This window comes from Grammomys surdaster, unplaced genomic scaffold (genome assembly GCF_004785775.1).
Source record: "Grammomys surdaster isolate TR1022 unplaced genomic scaffold, NIH_TR_1.0 67, whole genome shotgun sequence".
In the NCBI taxonomy this organism is placed as follows: Eukaryota; Metazoa; Chordata; class Mammalia; order Rodentia; family Muridae; genus Grammomys; species Grammomys surdaster.
In genome coordinates, this window is record NW_021604569.1 from 15,287,536 (window position 1) to 15,297,009 (window position 9,474).

Consider the following 9,474-nt stretch of genomic DNA (forward strand, 5'->3'; position numbering starts at 1 on the left):
CCCAGTAGGTACTTCATGCCAAACTTTCATCCAAATACAGCAAGGGTTCCTAGAAGCCAAAGAATGCAAAACACGTAGCAGCCAGCAAGACCCAGTATGATAAAGTATGATAAAGATAAAGACCCAGTATGATAAAGATTTTAGAAATTTAAGATGGAAAAACCTAAGCAGTAGCTGATTGATATAGTGGGATCCTCAATGTATGCAGTAGAGCACATGTAAACAGATGAGAAATCCACGCATAGAGAAAGAAACTACAAAAGAGAGTGAAGAGAAGGGAAACAGAGTATGCCTAATGTATCAACCTAGAGCAGACTTGAGGAAAGAAACAGTGAGTTTCAGACTGAAAACACAAAACTAAGAAAAAAATGACTTTACAAATTCAATAAAATAATCAAAAACTTCAAGAGTTATAAACATATGAAGAATCATGGAAAATAATAGCAAAGACAGGAAAACACATTTGAAGAAACAATATGAAGTAGAACTACAGGAAATCTTGAAGGAATCAAATAGTGTAATTATCAAATAAACCTCAAGACATCTACATTGTTTTTAATTTGTAAAAATATGATGCACTAACAGAAATTTTATAGTAACCAGAAGTAGCCATAATAAATAATGATAAAACGGAATTCAAAATGCAAAAAACCAAATAGCCCCCATGAACAGATTCTTATAGAGCCTATTACTGGAAATAAAAAATCACCAATATTAGGAATGAAAATCATTACATAAACTTAAGATTTAACATTTAGCATAAACACAAATAATAATTGCAATTATAGACATATTTTAAACTTTAAATAGAAAGGAGAAATCTCTTTAAAGAATCAAATTGATTTTTCCCAGAGAAAGGATCAACCAATCAATGCTATTTCAGAAACCGTAAGGTACAAATGATTTTAATGATAACTATGGTAAATATTTAAGGAAAGATAAATAATTAAATATATCCAAATATCACCAACATTTTTTTAAGCTATGCAAAGTAAAACTTCATAACCTTTATTGAAGAGCAACTAAACATGGTATCCTATGTACAGGAGGCACATGGTGTCAACTGCATTTGTAGATGTAGTAGTCCATTGGAGTTATGTCTTTGTCACGGCCTTAGACAAATTCTGAACTAGTGTACAGTTCAGCTGTGACAGCATGCTGACCTTAGCATGTTTAGATGTTGCATACTTGTTGTTGATAGTCATGTGCTTTGTAAGGCTACGGTTCACCATGACTATATTCTTAGCCAAGTGCTGCATAATAGGAAGCAGGGATTCTTCAGTGTAGGATAAGTAGTGCTACATAGTTGGTATCCATTCACCGTTGTCAAGAATTTTCAGTGCTAAGCAAAAAGCCCTAGCTGCAATTTGAGAAGGAGCAAAATGCACCATGTCATAGTTTAGCATAGAGAGCTCCATGAGGTATTTGGCCAAAGTATACTGCTCGACATCAACCTCTCCAATTTTAGATGCTCTACGGAGGAAGTGCAGAGGCAGAGGGAGACCCAGATTGAAGTTTAGAACTCTCAGAATCTTCATCTCCATCGGTCTGATCTGATGCTTAGTGTAAGTGTTGTTAGTCACAAAAACGAAGTCACCAATTTCTGGAGGGTACATCTCCTCATATTTGCTGGCAATAAACATGGGAGTTACACCAACCAGCTGTAGCATCTTCTTGGGCACACAACTGTTTTGCATGAACCGATCAATAATGGACACAGTCATGTACATAGTCTCCTGCAGCAGCTTAAATTTCATTTGGACCTGTATTATCCAGTCAATTAGGATGGCCCTCATGTTTCTAGTGACTTCACGACCCAATAGGTATTTTGGTCTAACTGACTGCTCTTCCTCCAGTTGTCTGAGATAAGCATAGATATCCTTCACATATTCACTGCAGAGGTTTGGATCAGCTCCGTCATCTGCATCGACATTGCTCATTGCAAGAATTACATCAGAGAAAGCCTGACACAGATATTCTTCTGCGGGTGCACATCCAGATGTTTCCATTGGGCTTGGAGAGGGATTGTCATCCAAAATAGGTTCAGGAGAAAGCTTCTCTTCTGTAACATGTTCAGGCTCAGGCTCAGCAAGTTCCACCTCTGGCTCACACACAGGCGCCTTCTCCACAGGTTTTGGTAGGACTTTAACAGTACCTTTTCCAGCACCTAACGTTTTTGCTTCCTTTTTCAGAGGCACTCTTGCCTGTTTGCTGACTTTATTACCAATATCTCCAAGAGCAGTTCTCGATCTCAGCCCGGGTTTGGAGGCAGCAGCAACTGCCACAGGCACACACTTGGCGCCTGCCATACTGACCTTGGCCTTATTTTCTGTGTTAAATTTTGTGTTCCTCGTGACCCTGAGCGCCATGGCTCCTCCTGAAGCAGAGGTTCGCTGAACTGAGAAGACACCCCAACCTCTGGCTAGTCCACAGCTGAACACTAACAGCCGTTCCTCTATAGCACGCCCCACCAACATTTTTGTATAACAGATATTTTCAGTTATATAAATTATTCCTTTATTTCCAACGCTAAAATTTAAAGTAAAATATTTTGTATCTGTATCTCATGCTCTTTACAGTGGCAATTGTAATTTATTTTGGAAATACAAAACTGGTTTAAAAATGTGAAACTCAATTGTATTCATAAGATTATTAAAGTGAAGAAGTATATACAATCCATTCTAATAGACTCGTGGATTCAACTGATATATGATTACCACGTATGAAAACAGCTTAACAAAATAGTGAATAAAGGATCCTCCTCTGTCTGGGAAAAGATTCTTAAAGATATCTAAAGTAAGTATGTGTATAGTGACAATGAGACAAGACAGTTCTTTCTTGTCACTTCACTTTAATAAATATATGTTGTTATATGCTTGAGTAAAACAAAATGGTAACTAAATACTAGGTCTGACTGGTACTTTAACCTGAAGTTTAGAAAAATGAGTCAGAAACCATCTCTATGATATGGAATGGGCTGGAACTGAGTGAAGGAGGGAGACCAAGTTGCAACTCAGATTAAAGGATTTTATTTATATAAAAGATGCAATACAAGCTGAAGGTTACCATTTCCTCTGCTAAATTTAGAAAGATGAGGAGAGTAAACAACAGGTCTTAGAGTAGGTGCTTACAGTACTAACCCAACATTCATAGGCAAATCTTAACTATATCAGAGTAATTTTCATTTGAAAAGATCTAAATATAATAGCTTAAAATAAAGATTTTCCTATTTGTTTACAAAGTCAAAACTTAACAACATGCTTTCAAGAAGTCCACATTAAACAGGAAGGTTAATAGGGTTAAACACAAACAAAGAATGATACACTTATTATATTAAGAATGGCTGAAGGAAGACTAGATCAGTGGTATTATCTTCAGTCTAAACTACTTCTCTTCAAGCAACAATATCAGTGTACAAAACATAGCAGAGCATAATGATAAATTTAAAAATTATTTATCTTATGAAATAGGCAATTCTAAAAAGACTTGAACCTAAGAATGAAATATAGGAATCCATGAGGTAAAACTAAGAAAACTGAGAAGAGAAATAGTCAAATTTATCATTACAGTTGAAATCTTCAACAGCCTTGTCTAAGTAATTGATGAACCTGGTCGGGTAAAAATCAATAAGCTGTATGCGGGTTGACCTTGATTAACAATCCACTTGGTCTAATTGACATTTACTAAATTTGCTCTCTAACAAATAAAAATGGAAGTCAGGTTCTTCTCAAGTAAACATTCAGACTTACAAAAAGACTGTTTCCTAGGATGTTAAATATATTTTAGTATATTTAAGGAAATAGAAATCTTACCAAATATATTCTCAAATCACAGTAAAATAACAGCAAAAAGATAACGGCGCAGTTCTCCATGTTTGAATATTAAGGCGTACCCTCTTCCATGAGTCAAAGGACATAGTAATAAATTTTAATCAACTAAAGATATTATCAAATTTATGGAATATAAATAGTAATTATAGAAAGGAATTTGTCCTATGCTAGAGTATTTAATGGCAAAAATCTTGTGAGAGTTTTTGGTTTGACTGAAGGCCTGCTACATAAAATGGAACCTATACCTGACACTCCTGAGGTGACCAAGAACCTGAAACTAGCTGCCCCAGAGACCAAGGGTAAAAGCAAATACTGTTTCTTAAAAAATAAATAGCAATAAAATAACTCCTACTGATATTCTGCTATATGTATCAGTGACTTGCTCAGCTACAATTAGATAAGCTTCCTTCAGTAGCAGATGAGAACAAATACAGAGACCCAAAATCAGACATTATGCACATAAAGAAAAGCCATTAGAACAATCAAACCTATGCTTGATGTCTCCATCAAATCCTTCAACTCATGGCTCAGGGAATCTGCAGAAGAGGAATCCGCACAAAGAGTGTTAAAGCCATATGGTATGGAGGACTCAATGGAATCATGGCCCTCTATATCTTCAAGATCCATGTTCGTATGAACTCCCGGAGATTGATGCAACATGCACAAGGTCTGCATGGGTTTGCAACATGTCCTCTGCATATATATTATCGTTTCCAGATTAGTGTTTTTATGGGGTTTCTGAGTGTGGGAATGAGTAAGTTTCTGTGTTTGTACCTTCCCTTGGGCTTTTCCCCTTCTGTTTGGTTGTTTTAGTCAATTCCAATGTGTTAGGTTTTTTTCTTATCATATCATATTGTATCATATTGTATCATGTCATATTGTATTGTAATATATTGTATTATTATTCCTTAGAAGCTTGATTTTTTGCTAATGAGAGACAGAAAGGAAATGGGTCCAGATGAGAGAGGACTTAGAAAGTAACCAGAGGATTAGAAACAGGGGAAAATGTAATCAGAATTTTTGGGAAAAATTATTTTTAATAAAAGGGGGGATTATTCCCCTAACAAAGCAAGCCATGATTACCTGGTGGCTACAGGGAAGACCAATAACTTGTAGAGAGGCTTAAAATCACTGAACACTTAGCAAATGCAAAAGAAATATATCAGAAACCAGAAACAACCTATTGACCTACAAAATTAAACTGAATGAATAAATACTGTTGAAGAATGTGTGAATACTGAGATTGTCAACCATATGACCATAGACACAGCTAAGGGCTGTAGGTGCAGGAGGTGGGTGGAGGAAGCCAATTCTGTAGTGATTTCTTCAGGTGCAAGGGGTGATTGCCAATACTTTTTTTGCTAATACTGGAAGACTTACTGCGAGTCACACAATCATGGTGCATCAAGGCAGGGCTGTATGGAAGCCAGAGTTTGAATGCTGTGGATGAGACTGCCTCAAAGAGAATGGGACCTCATCACATGTCAAGCAGTTGCTGATGTTTTGTTGCCTAGGAACCCAGGACTCAAGATACAAAGTAGGCATGCCTGAATGATATTTAATGCAGGTAGATTTGAAAGTGAAAGGACAACAGAGTCCAGAATCAAGTGGATTGATCATGCCCCAACCCTACCTAGGAAATACCATTCCCAGTGGCTCCAGGTAGCATTCTAAATAGTTCTCTGCCATTCAACTAGGAATGAAATTTAGTATTCCCTCATAAATGTATGCCACGCATAGACCACAAATGCATAAGTTCTCTTCATGAGATAAGTTATATTTCTGTGCTTTCTGTTCAAAATACTTCCATTGACATTATTACTACCAAGGAAATATATAATATAAAACACTCACAGTAGTAGTTTACATCTTTTTGTTATGTAATAAAGTGTGTTACAAATGAAATTCTATATAAACCCCAAGTATATAAAATGGCCATCAAAGAACACTCCTTTTAGCTGGTGTGGATCCAAAGACAGAATCTACTAGCTTTACCGTCAATCCTGCAAAACATCTTAAAATTTCCACAAGGTATCACCATGGGAACAGTGAGTTACTTTGACCACAATTTTCAAAACAATGTTCTCCAGTATTTTCCAGACCTCCATTTTCCATGGATCAGACCCAGAATTCCTCTAAAATAATGTGAAGCATGCTGGAACAACCAAGGGTTGAAATCACAGGTCTCCAAGCTGAAGGTCACTTGCGAAGGTCTTGCCTCCTCCCAACCTCCAGTATTGTTAAAAGCAGATAATTACATGCATTGTTATTCCAAGAATAAATCTGCATATCTTAATAACATGTCAAGGCAATTTTATTTTTCTATTTTTACTAACATTCATTCCCATTTTCTTTAACCTTAGTCTAAAAATTAGAATAAATATCAAATTTAAGTCAAAAGATATGATCCTAAATATTTCACAACTCTATAGAAAACTTCATCTCCATTTTTGTTTTTAATTTTCTTCTACAGAAGATATTTTTATTTATTAATCAAACTGTGCAGTTGAGCCCACAAAAAGCTTTATTTAATTTTTTAAAATATTTGTGTGTATATGTATGTATGTGTGTATGTATCTGTGTCTTTGTCTGTGTGTTTGTGTGTACATCTATAGACCAGAAGAGCCCTGACTTTGAGAACCTGAGTTCCTGGCACCTGCATTAGATGGCATATAATTGCCTGTTACTCCACCTCTAGGGAATATGACCCTTCAGTCTCCTGAAGGCAGGCACCTGCAGCTGCATTCTCTGTACATACAGACACATGATTTACTATACATAATCTGTACCAATTTATCATATACACATATTCATACAAACTTTCTCAGCACATCACAGTTACATTTGTCCTAGAAAATAACTTCAATAAATAGGAGAGAATTTCTGAAGCCCTTTCACTTGCATTTATATCTTTATTTTTGTATGGGTAAATAAAAAAAAGTGTGACTTCTTTCTGCTCACTGTTCATATTTATGTTTCATTCAAATACTTCTGTGAATTTTAAGTTAAAAAATATTTTCGTGGAAATATATGTTTGGAAATATATTCTTGGAAATTTTGGAAAAATATTTTCATTCAAATACTCTATCAATTCTTTTGCAAAAATGAGTTAAAATTTAAGCAGTGTAACAGCTATCTTTCCACTTGCGCTTTAGTAACCACAGATTAAGTGGTTTAAACAGTTTAGGTAGTTCCTTACATTTCTAGAGGGCTGAGGTTGAAGATGGAGGGTAATTCTCTGTTCAATGTCTGGTAAAGGTACTCTTCCTGGCTGGCAGACATCAGATACTGCATTTGTCCCCAGGTCCCTAGTCTTCTTGGTGTCTGAATGTGCACACAGAGAAACATTTTTCTCCTCATCTTACAAGGACAACAGAACTATTATACTAGTATCCACTGATATAATTTTAATTAAACCCACTTGCTAAAGCCCTGACCTTCACAGTGTCAGCCAATTTGGCATTTAGAGCTTAAGCATAACTTCAGTCCATTTGATAATATTAAAACCAACATTTAAGACATTTCCATTTTTAAAATTATTTTATTTATTTACATTCTAGTTGTTGACCCCCAGTTCCCTCCTATAGTTCCTCATTCCATTCCTCTTCCTCCTTATCTCCCAGAGGGTGCTCCCCTTTCCTTGAGGTGTTCAAGTCTCTGGAAGATTAAGCACATCTCTCACAGAAGCCAGACCAGACAGACCTCTGCTACATATGTGTCAGCAGCCTCAGACCAGCATGTGTATGCTCCTGGCTGGTGACTCAATTACAGGGAGTTCCCTGAAGTCTGGTTTTATTGAGATTTTTGGTCTTCCTATGAGATGTTTTTTCCTTTCTGTTTCTTCAATCCTTGTCATAATTCAACCCTATATGTCTCTGACATCAGTCCAATGGTTGGATGTAAGTATCTGATTTTGTCTCAGTAAACTACTGGTAGGAACATTCAGAGGCCAACCATGCCAAGCTCCCATCTGTAACCACATCATAGCATAGAAGTATCAGGCACTGGTGTGCTTACATGAGATGGATCACAAGTTGGGCCGGTCATTTCCTTCAGTCTCTTTACCATTTTTTTCCCTGCATTTCTTTTAGACAAGAACACTTCTTGGTCAGGAATTTTGATTGTGAATTAGTAACTCTGTTCTTCCATTTGAGGTCCTGGATGTGGACTTTTCAAGTTCCCGTTGCCCAGTGTTGGATATTTTGGCTAAGGTCACCCCAATGAGTCCTGAGAGTGTCTCACCTCACCAGTTTCTGGTACTTTCTAGAGGGTTACCCCACCTTCTACTTCCTGAGATAGCATATTTTCATTGATTGTCTTGGCCCTTTGGGCTTCTCTCCTGTCTCTTCCCCCCATATCTGATCTTGTTCCCCTTTAACTCTCCCCTGTTCTCTCATTGAGGTCCCTCCCTCCCTCTGCCTACGGTGATTATTCCATTCTCCCATCTAAGAGGCATTGAAACCTTCTCAATTGAGCATTTTTGTTTGTTACACTTATGGTATATAGGTTGTATCCTTGATATTCTGTACGTTTGGGCTAATATTTACTTATTAGTGGATACTAAAAATGTTATCACTTGAGTTTTTGTTCAGTGAACATACCATGTATGTCCTTTTGTGTCTCAGTTACCTCACTCAGGATGATATTTCTAGTTCCATCTATTTGCCTTCAAAATTCATGATGTACTCACTTTTTTTTTGTAGCTAAATAATAGTCCATTGTGTAAATGAACCACATTTTCTGTGTCCATTCTTTGTTTGAGGGACATCTGGGTTGTATCTAGTTTCTAGCTATTACAAATAAGTCTGCTATAAACATGGTAGAGCAAGTATTCTTGTGGTATGGTGGGGTATCTTTTGAGTATATACTCAAGAGTTAGATAGCTGGGTATTCAGGTAGAACTCTTTCCAGTTTTCTGACATGCCACCAAATTTGATTCCAGAGTGGTTCTTCCAGTTTGTAATTCCACCAGTAATGTTCCTCTTTCTCCACATCCTCACCAGAATGTGTTGTCACATAAGTTTTGGATCTTAGCCATTTTAATTGGTGTAAAGTGGCACCTCAGGGTCGTCTTGATTTGCATTTCCCTGATAACTAAGGACAGTGAACATTTCTTTAAGTGCCACTCAAGATTCTTCTGTTCTGAATTTTTTGTTTAGCTCTGTACCCCATTTTTAATTGGGTTATTTGGATTTGTGGAAGTTAATTTTTTGAGTTTTTTTCTAAATTTTGGATATTAACTCTCTGTTGGTTGTAGGGTTAGTGAATATTTGTTCCCAATCTGTAGGTTGTCCTACTGATAGTGTCTTTTGCCTTACAGAAGATCTTTAGTTTCATGAGGTCTCATTTATCTATCAATTGTTGATCTTAGAGCCTGAGCCAATGGTGTTCTGTTCAGGAAATTGTCCCTTATGTCAATGAGTTCAAGGCTCTTTCCTACTTTCTTTTTTTATGTGGTTCAGAGTATGTGGTTTCATATTAAAGTCCTTGATCCACTTGGACTTTGGCTTTGTGCAAGGTAAAAATTATGGATCTATTTTCATTCTCCTAGATACAGACTGCCAGTCACACCAGTATGGTTTATTAAAGATGCTTTTTTTTTCTACTGTATGCTTTTGGCTCTTTATCAAAGGTCAAGGGTCTG

The 9,474-nt window shown here is 36.6% G+C and overlaps 1 pseudogene; it reads right to left on the bottom strand.

Annotated features, from left to right (window-relative positions):
- Positions 1-1,094: 1,094 nt before the first annotated feature.
- LOC114630645 lies at positions 1,095-2,369 on the bottom strand (annotated as a pseudogene).
- Positions 2,370-9,474: the final 7,105 nt, after the last annotated feature.